The sequence below is a fragment of the Lycorma delicatula genome, chromosome 7, assembly GCF_047948215.1.
Source record: "Lycorma delicatula isolate Av1 chromosome 7, ASM4794821v1, whole genome shotgun sequence".
NCBI lineage: Eukaryota > Metazoa > Arthropoda > Insecta > Hemiptera > Fulgoridae > Lycorma > Lycorma delicatula.
In genome coordinates, this window is record NC_134461.1 from 138,939,610 (window position 1) to 138,948,137 (window position 8,528).

An 8,528-nucleotide genomic window follows, 5' to 3' on the forward strand; every position below is an offset into this window, starting at 1 on the left:
TTGGAAAAAGCCAGGAGATACTGCAAGGTATCAGATAGATTATATCATGGTTAAGCAAAGATTTAGAAATCAACTTGTTGACTGCAAAACTTACCCTGGAGCAGACATTGATAGCGACCATAATTTGCTGATAATGAAATGTAGATTGGGGTTTAAAAACCTGAAGAAAAGGTGTCAGATGAATCGGTGGAATTTAGAGAAGCTTGAGGAAAAGGAGGAAAAGAAGATTTTTGAGGAGGACATCGCAAGAGGTCTGAGTAAAAAAGATAAGGTAGAAAATGTAGAAGAAGAATGGGAGAATGTTAAAAAGGAAATTCTTAAATCAGCAGAAGCAAACTTAGACGGAATAAAGAGAACTGGTAGAAAACCTTGGGTTTCACACGATATATTGCAGCTGATGGATGAACGAAGAAAATATAAGAATGCTAGTGATGAAGAAAGTAAAAGGAACTATTGGCAATTAAGAAATGCTATAAACAGGAAGTGCAAACTGGCAAAAGAAGAGAGGATTAAAGAAAAGTGTTCAGAAGTGGAAAGAGAAATGAACATTGGTAAAATAGACGGAGCATACAGGAAAGTTAAGGAAAATTTTGGGGTACATAAATTAAAATCTAATAATGTGTTAAACAAAGATGGTACACCTATATATAATACGAAAGGTAAAGTCGATAGATGGGTGGAATATATTGAAGAGTTATACGGAGGAAATGAATTAGAAAATGGTTTTATAGAGGAAGAAGAGGAAGTTGAGGAGGATGAAATGGGAGAAACAATACTGAGATCTGAATTTAAGAGAGCATTAAAAGATTTAAATGGCAGAAAGGCTCCTGGAATAGACGGAATACCTGTAGAATTACTGCGCAGTGCAGGTGAGGAAGCGATTGATAGATTATACAAACTGGTGTACAATATTTATGAAAAAGGGGAATTTCCATCAGACTTCAAAAAAAGTGTTATAGTCATGATACCAAAGAAAGCAGGGGCAGATAAATGTGAAGAATACAGAACAATTAGTTTAACTAGTCATGCATCAAAAATCTTAACTAGAATTCTATACAAAAGAATTGAGAGGAGAGTGGAAGAAGTGTTAGAAGACCAATTTGGTTTCAGGAAAAGTATAGGGACAAGGGAAGCAATTTTAGGCCTCAGATTAATAGTAGAAGGAAGATTAAAGAAAAACAAACCAACATACTTGGCGTTTATAGACCTAGAAAAGGCATTCGATAACGTAGACTGGAATAAAATGTTCAGCATTTAAAAAAAATTAGGGTTCAAATACAGAGATAGAAGAACAATTGCTAACATGTACAGGAACCAAACAGTAACAGTAATAATTGAAGAACATAAGAAAGAAGCCGTAATAAGAAAGGGAGTCCGAAAAGGATGTTCCCTATCTCCGTTACTTTTTAATCTTTACATGGAACTACCGGTTAATGATGTTAAAGAACAATTTAGATTCGGAGTAACAGTACAAGATGAAAAGATAAAGATGCTACGATTTGCTGATGATATAGTAATTCTAGCCGAGAGAAAAAAGGATTTAGAAGAAACAATGAACGGTATAGATGAAGTCCTACGCAAGAACTATCGCATGAAAATAAACAAGAACAAAACAAAAGTAATGAAATGTAGTAGAAATAACAAAGAAGGACCACTGAATGTGAAAATAGGAGGAGAAAAGATTATGGAGGTAGAAGAATTTTGTTATTTGGGAAGTAGAATTATTAAAGATGGACGAAGTAGGAACGATATAAAATGCCGAATAGCACAAGCGAAACGAGCCCTCGGTAAGAAATATAATTTGTTTACATCAAAAATTAATTTAAATGTCAGGAAAAGATTTTTGAAAGTATATGTTTGGAGTGTCACTTTATATGTAAGTGAAACTTGGACGATCGGAGTATCTGAGAAGAAAAGATTAGAAGGGTTTGAAATATGGTGCTATAGGAGAATGTTAAAAATCAGATGGGTGGATAAAGTGACAAATGAAGAGGTATTGCAGCAAATAGATGAAGAAAGAAGCATTTGGAAAAATATAGTTAAAAGAAGAGACAGACTTATAGGCCACATACTAAGGCATCCTGAAATATTCGCTTTAATATTGGAAGGACAAGTAGAAGGAAAAAATTGTGTAGGCAGGCCATGTTTGGAATATGTAAAACAAATTGTTAGGGATGTAGGATGTATACTGAAATGAAACGACTAGCACTAGATAGGGAATCTTGGAGAGCTGCATCAAACCAGTCAAATGACTGAAGACAAAAAAAAAAAAAACTGTCAGCAATATTTATTCTTCCTGATATGAAGTGAGGCCCATAAAATTCATTCTTGGGTTCTAGTGACAATTCTGTAAAGCAGAAATAAAGATACTTGAAAAAATGTATTATATTCTAGCAGATACCAACAGTTACTAATCATGATCAGCAAATAAGAAAGGAAAGAAAAATAGATTCAGTAATGAAGTTTGAAAAGTACTATTTGTTTTTCTTAAACAGTTCAATGAGATGGTATTTCCGCTAATACTGATACAGTTCTACTAAAATTTTGAGGCCTTATGATTGTAGAATGAAATCTTAACAACCAATAGAGAACCTCACTGGCAATCAAATCCTTTTACATTTTAAGGTGGTGCATTTCATTTATTAGTTTCAATGATTTTAAAGTTAGAACTAAACCTCTCACATTAAGTTTTCAATAAATTCATGGTAGTCAATACTATGGGTCATGGTCACAGTTTTTTGTAATCTCCCTCTCTATGATTGATTGTTTGGTTGTAACTTTTTATTTTTGTGGTCAGATTCTATTAAGAGTATGGAAGACAAAAAAAACTTATTGTATTACAAAAAAAAGTTCTCAAATTGAAATAATAATGAAGGGTTTTGTTTTCTTTAATGTAACCAATGTTTCATGCACTCTTATATACTAATTAGAAAATAAAAACACACTTTACAGAAGATTTCCATTAATCTACATACTGGTATGGAATATTTAAATAGTTTAAGCAATTACCATAATGAAGTGAGTTTGTAAGTAAGTTTAAATTTGAAGTAAGTCCTGTATTGACTGGTGAAATATTAAAGAATTTGATTTTTTCACAAGTATTCACTGATTGTTGTGGATAGGCCAAGTGCAATTTATGTTATGACTTTAACTGGTACAGAATGTTTGGAATGCTTTCTTGTTTTAGTGTAACAATAGAACAACCATTATTACAAAAACTGAACATCTTAAATTATTATCAACAATAAAAATTACACTTACAATTCAATCTATTTGAAGTATACCAAAAAAACATAAGCTGGTTGCTTGACCGATTCAAAAATAATTGAAACTTTCCTACTTGTTTCAGGACCTTAAAATTATTTAAAAATAATTTTTTAATTATGCAGTTTACCTGTAGTGGGGATTTTTGTTATGGTGCCCACACCTATTTTTTTGTGATTATAAGGAAACTTAAAAACTATTGGTCCTGGAAGAATGAAACAAAAAGCAATTTATTCATATTTTCTCAAAGTAAAAGATTGGTCTAGTAGTTTATTTACCTATGTTTCTTATTTCTATGAGAAGATTACCCATAAAGTTGAACATGAAAAACAGTGAAATTTCTTTTTTGGTCATTTTTTTCAACAGGCAGGGATGGCATACACAGTTTGAATTATTTTGTTGAATGTAGGTATATGTTAATAATTTTACCATAAATAATATTAATGGTAATTTACTTACCTCTAGATCTTTATGATTATTTGAAAGCTAATTTTTTTAAAAAAATTTTAAATTTGGTTTCAAATAACTCTGAAGAGGCGGTGATAAAAATCTCAAATTTGCATAACTTGCAGTGTTTTTGTAGATGTTTATGGCAAATAAAAAAGTTTGTTGTGTATTGCATTAATAAAAAAGTTATAACCTCTCAAAAATCATGAAAAACCTCTTAAAAGAGATACCATTTTGACTCACTAAATAAGTGCTCCAAGGGGGTTTCTTGTCTTCTTTACACTTTACATTTTTTATATTTAGCCCTACGTTGTTGAAGTTGATATTTTCAATATTTTTAAAAGATTTTTTTTTAATTGTTAATGATAGGTCGTAATTTAATTATAACTAGCCAATACCAGTATCCTAATAAAATTTTGATTCAAAAATGCTTGTTAAACTTACCGAAACTGAAATTTCAATGAGTAGCCTACATCTTTCTACAAGAATTCATTTTTATTTTTATACTGGTTTATTTTTGTAAACATTATCAAAGAAAAAATTTATTGTAGCAAAATTTTAATTACTGTTCAATGAAATAGCCTGTTTTTGTAAAAATGAAAGTTTATTATTTAGTGTACTTAACCAACACCTGTGATATCTCTTCTGATAATTCTCTTGAAATTGGGTGAGAATGACCCGTCACTGTAGTTAGTTCAAGTGATGTCAACTTTCTCAGGACTTTAATAAGTTCTTTTGGCACTGTAACACACACTGTTTTATGACACTCTTCATTCAGATAAATTCCTGTGGAACATTTTTCTTCAATTTTTTATGTGAAATTACTTGAAAATAATGTAAAAATTTAAACTATTTTAAAATTTGCAAATATAATATTATTAAGTAAAATTTATTTATTTAATAAACATTTCCAAACACAGTTTGAAATTTGAGCCACTCGGTAAAGATGTGAACAGGTCACTGACTAATGTCAGACTGACCAGTCTGTAACTGTAAAGTTAAATAATGATACAAGCATAAATGAGAATGTTGCAATATAAATTTTCCTGACAACTGGAAATAACTTCAAGCGCCTATTATAACATGAACACTACAGTTAAATGGTACAAACAAGTCTATTTCAACTGTAGTAATAAGTAAAAAAATATTAAAGTGCCAAGAAGGCAAGAAACCCCCATGGAGCACTTATTTAGTGAGTCAAAATGGTATCACAAGAGCTTTTTCATGATTTTTAGAGGTTTTAACTTTTTTATTAGTGTTATACACAAGAAACGCTTTTATTTGCCATAAACATCTACTAAAACACTAAAGTGTGCAAATTTGAGATTGTTATCACCATCCCCATCACAGTTATTTGAAGCCAAAATCTGAATTTAAAAAAAAATTAGCTTTCAAAAATTCATAAAAATTAAGGGTTAAGTATATTACCATTAATATTATTTATGGTAAAACTACTAACATATACCTATATATAAAAAAATAATTCAAACTGTGTATGCCATCCCTGCCTCTTGAAAAAAAATTACCAAAAGTGAAATTTCACCATTTTTCATGTTCAACTTTATTGGTAATTTTCTCATGGAAAGAAGACATATAGGTAAATAAACCACTGGGCCAATCTTTTACCATGATAAAATATGATTAAATTGCTTTTTGTTTCATCCTTCCTGGAGCAATAGTTTTTTAGTTATGCATAAACCCTTACAATCGCAAAAATTTGTGCACCATAACAAAAATGACCGCCACAAGTAAACTGAATTAATTAAAAATTAAAAAAATTAGCTTTATGGTCCTGAGACATGTAGTAAACAAGTGGGAAAGTTTTATTTTTTTTTGAATTGATCAAGCAACCATCCTTGGGTCACTTCAAATGGTTTGGACCCTGCTATATTTTCAAAAAATGCACCTCTATGTGATTTTTTCATTTCTTTTTCGAGATGAAATTTCAATCCAGGAAATCTGTTCTTTCATGGAATCTGATCTTACCAATGCCATGAATCTACAATTTTTCTGGATAAACTGAAAGGAAGCGTAGGTTATCAAAACACATTTTGTAAAGTTGTCAAATTGGAATGCTTCTAGCTAATCTTACTACAGAATTGGCACAAATGCCTAAATTGGATTCATCAGGTAGCATCTAGCTATTTTCTTGACCAGAGTAGATTCAAAATTATATATGAATCAAGAGGTACCACTTAGTACAAATATTTTAAAACCCCCACTTAAGGGGTTTCATACAGTTGTTCTTCACCTACATTACCTACGTTACTTACATTAACATCCCAATATGATCTAGTATTTTCTAGTTTAACAATCAACATCATAATTAATATACTTAATAATTTATGCAATGTTGGGACAGAAAATATAAACAGTTGGTACTTACGTATTAACGCCACCGCAGCTACAGCTTTAATTAAAAACAAATTAGTCAATCTGATTTTGGTGGAAAATGGGCCGATATATAGAGTTTAACATAGATTCAAAACAGTCTCTTTATTAATTTTAATAAATGGTTATTTATATTTATTTATTTTATAAATATAATTTAACCAAACTTAACCTATGCTCGCTAACCTTGACTAATTAACAGGAGTGTTTTGATTATTTAAATAATAAATAATTGCAATAATTACTGAATTTATTATATAAATACTCAAAAAATTACGGTGCTAATTGGTCAAAGTTAGCGTGCAAAGGTTAAGTTTGGTTAAATTATATTTATAAAATAAATAAATATAAATAACCATTTATTAAAATTAGTAAAGAGACTGTTCATTTTCCACCAAAATCTGATTGACTACTTTGTTTTTAAATAAAGCTGTAGCTGCGGTGGCGTTAATACATAAGAACCAAACAGTTTATTTGGTTTAATTGTACATTAAGTGGTACATCAAAAAAGTATGAAAAGACTTGATAAGGTATGTAAATCATTAAAATCATATAAGTATGAGCTACCAGAAAAATCAATGTCGGTCAGTGCCTCAAATACTTTGGTTTTTCCAGATAGGTCTAACCTATTGAGAGTTGTACAGTTCAAATCCTAATAAAGGTAGTTTTATAAGGATTTGAGAACTAAATCATGGATATCTGTGTGTTTTGGTGGTTGGGTTTTAATTAACCACACTTCTCAGGAATGGTCGACTTGAGACTGTACAAGAGTACACTTCATTTACAATCATGCATATCATCCTCTGAAATTTAATACCTAACTGTGGTTCCAGAGGCGAAACAGAAAAAAATAGGTCTAACCTGGATGTTGAGAGGATTTGTTACCAAGTAGCTTTTCATTAATGATTGCATTATTTATACTATTGTCGGTATTGCAAACTTGTTGGTTTACATTATTTAAAAATAAGTTTTGCTTACATTATCACCAGTAATTCTACTTTGATTGTCAAACTTAACCTCATTATTTTTATCTTCGAAAACTTCTGGTAAATTCGCATTACTAAAACTAGGTGTTACCTCATTTTGACTATTAACAGTGTCTTAAATACTCTCAAAGTTTACTTACCAAAACAGAAGTTGTTTCGCAAACCTAATTATATAGTCACTGTCTACCGTCATTTCAAAATTTGTATTAATTAGCTCATCCAAAATATCATCACTTTAATGTTTACGCTTATCAAAAAAATTAATAAAAGATGATCATATTTTTTCACAAAATAAACACCTTTTAGTTCAAATAAGATGGTAAATTCAATCACGTACCACAAAACTACGAGAAAAAACTAACCTCACTTTTACAAAACATTCACATTTACTACGTACCGTTTGTCTGTTACACAATATTACAATTTTAGAAGTAGAATGCCGAAAAGTTGTTTAAATGATGTATAACATTTTTTAACTATTACAATTTTTTTATACAAGTGCAAATTGCAAGAATATTCAATTGTTTTTACCCATTATGATTAAATGAAAAAGGGACTATTGTTTGTTTGCTTTTTAAATGTTAAATTAATTAGCTGCAAAACGAAATAACAGTACATTATTTCTGCGCACATTCGTTAAAAACTTCTGATAGTTTTTTGTTATTATTGAATTATTATTATAATCCAAAAATAATCAAAATAACCTTACTTAACTACACGTGAGGTTATAACAGCTGTATGCACAAAGCGCCAACTGAAAACTGGATGTATTTAAAAAATGTTTAATTTTTAAGAAGTAAAATCAGATATTAATTAATAGATAAAATACTAATAATGTCTTAGTACATGTCTGGTAGTGGTCAGGTGTATACTTGTTATATTATAATATATATCGATATACAGCACATATATATATATATATATCGTAGTTTGGGAAAAATTTAGTACTTTTTAACAGGATCCGAATTTTTGGAAGAAAATCGCAAATATCTCAAAAAACGATCGGTCCTAGCCCTCTGAAAAATTGTCTCAACCCCCCTGGGCGATAATCCCATCCGTTCCCATCGGGGTGCCGTTCGGAAATTGGGGAGGGGGTGTCACCGTAATATTTCGGCAACCGCTGGTCCGATTTTTACGATTCAAACGGCGTAAGTACCGGCAGGTCGAACCGTTTAACTCATCGGGTACGCTCTTGATCGACCGGATCTCGGTTATCCGGAAATTAATTCGTTTAGCCCTGCGTTTTGATCGCACTCACCCGACGTAATACGTACAGATCCGATCTTTCGCTAAACACGCTCAAATCTGTGCGCTAGCGATTACCGGTCCGCAGGGTCTAGCTGCGGAGGGCGTGCCACAGGCATGCATCTGCAGCTAGTATATTCGCTAAATCAAAAATGAGTGCATCGTCTAATTGAAGTTAGGTATAGGAAGAATTTT

At 30.9% G+C, this 8,528-nt stretch overlaps 1 protein-coding gene across 1 annotated transcript in view; it reads right to left on the reverse strand.

The window, feature by feature from the left end:
• The window catches only part of LOC142327363 (uncharacterized), a 159,800-nt gene extending 151,994 nt beyond the window's left edge, over nt 1-7,806 (reverse strand). Inside the window, exon 1 of the mRNA XM_075370343.1 lies at nt 7,229-7,806. The gene's annotated coding sequence lies outside the window, so the exon portion shown is untranslated. The remainder of the gene's footprint in view (nt 1-7,228) is intronic.
• Nucleotides 7,807-8,528: the final 722 nt, after the last annotated feature.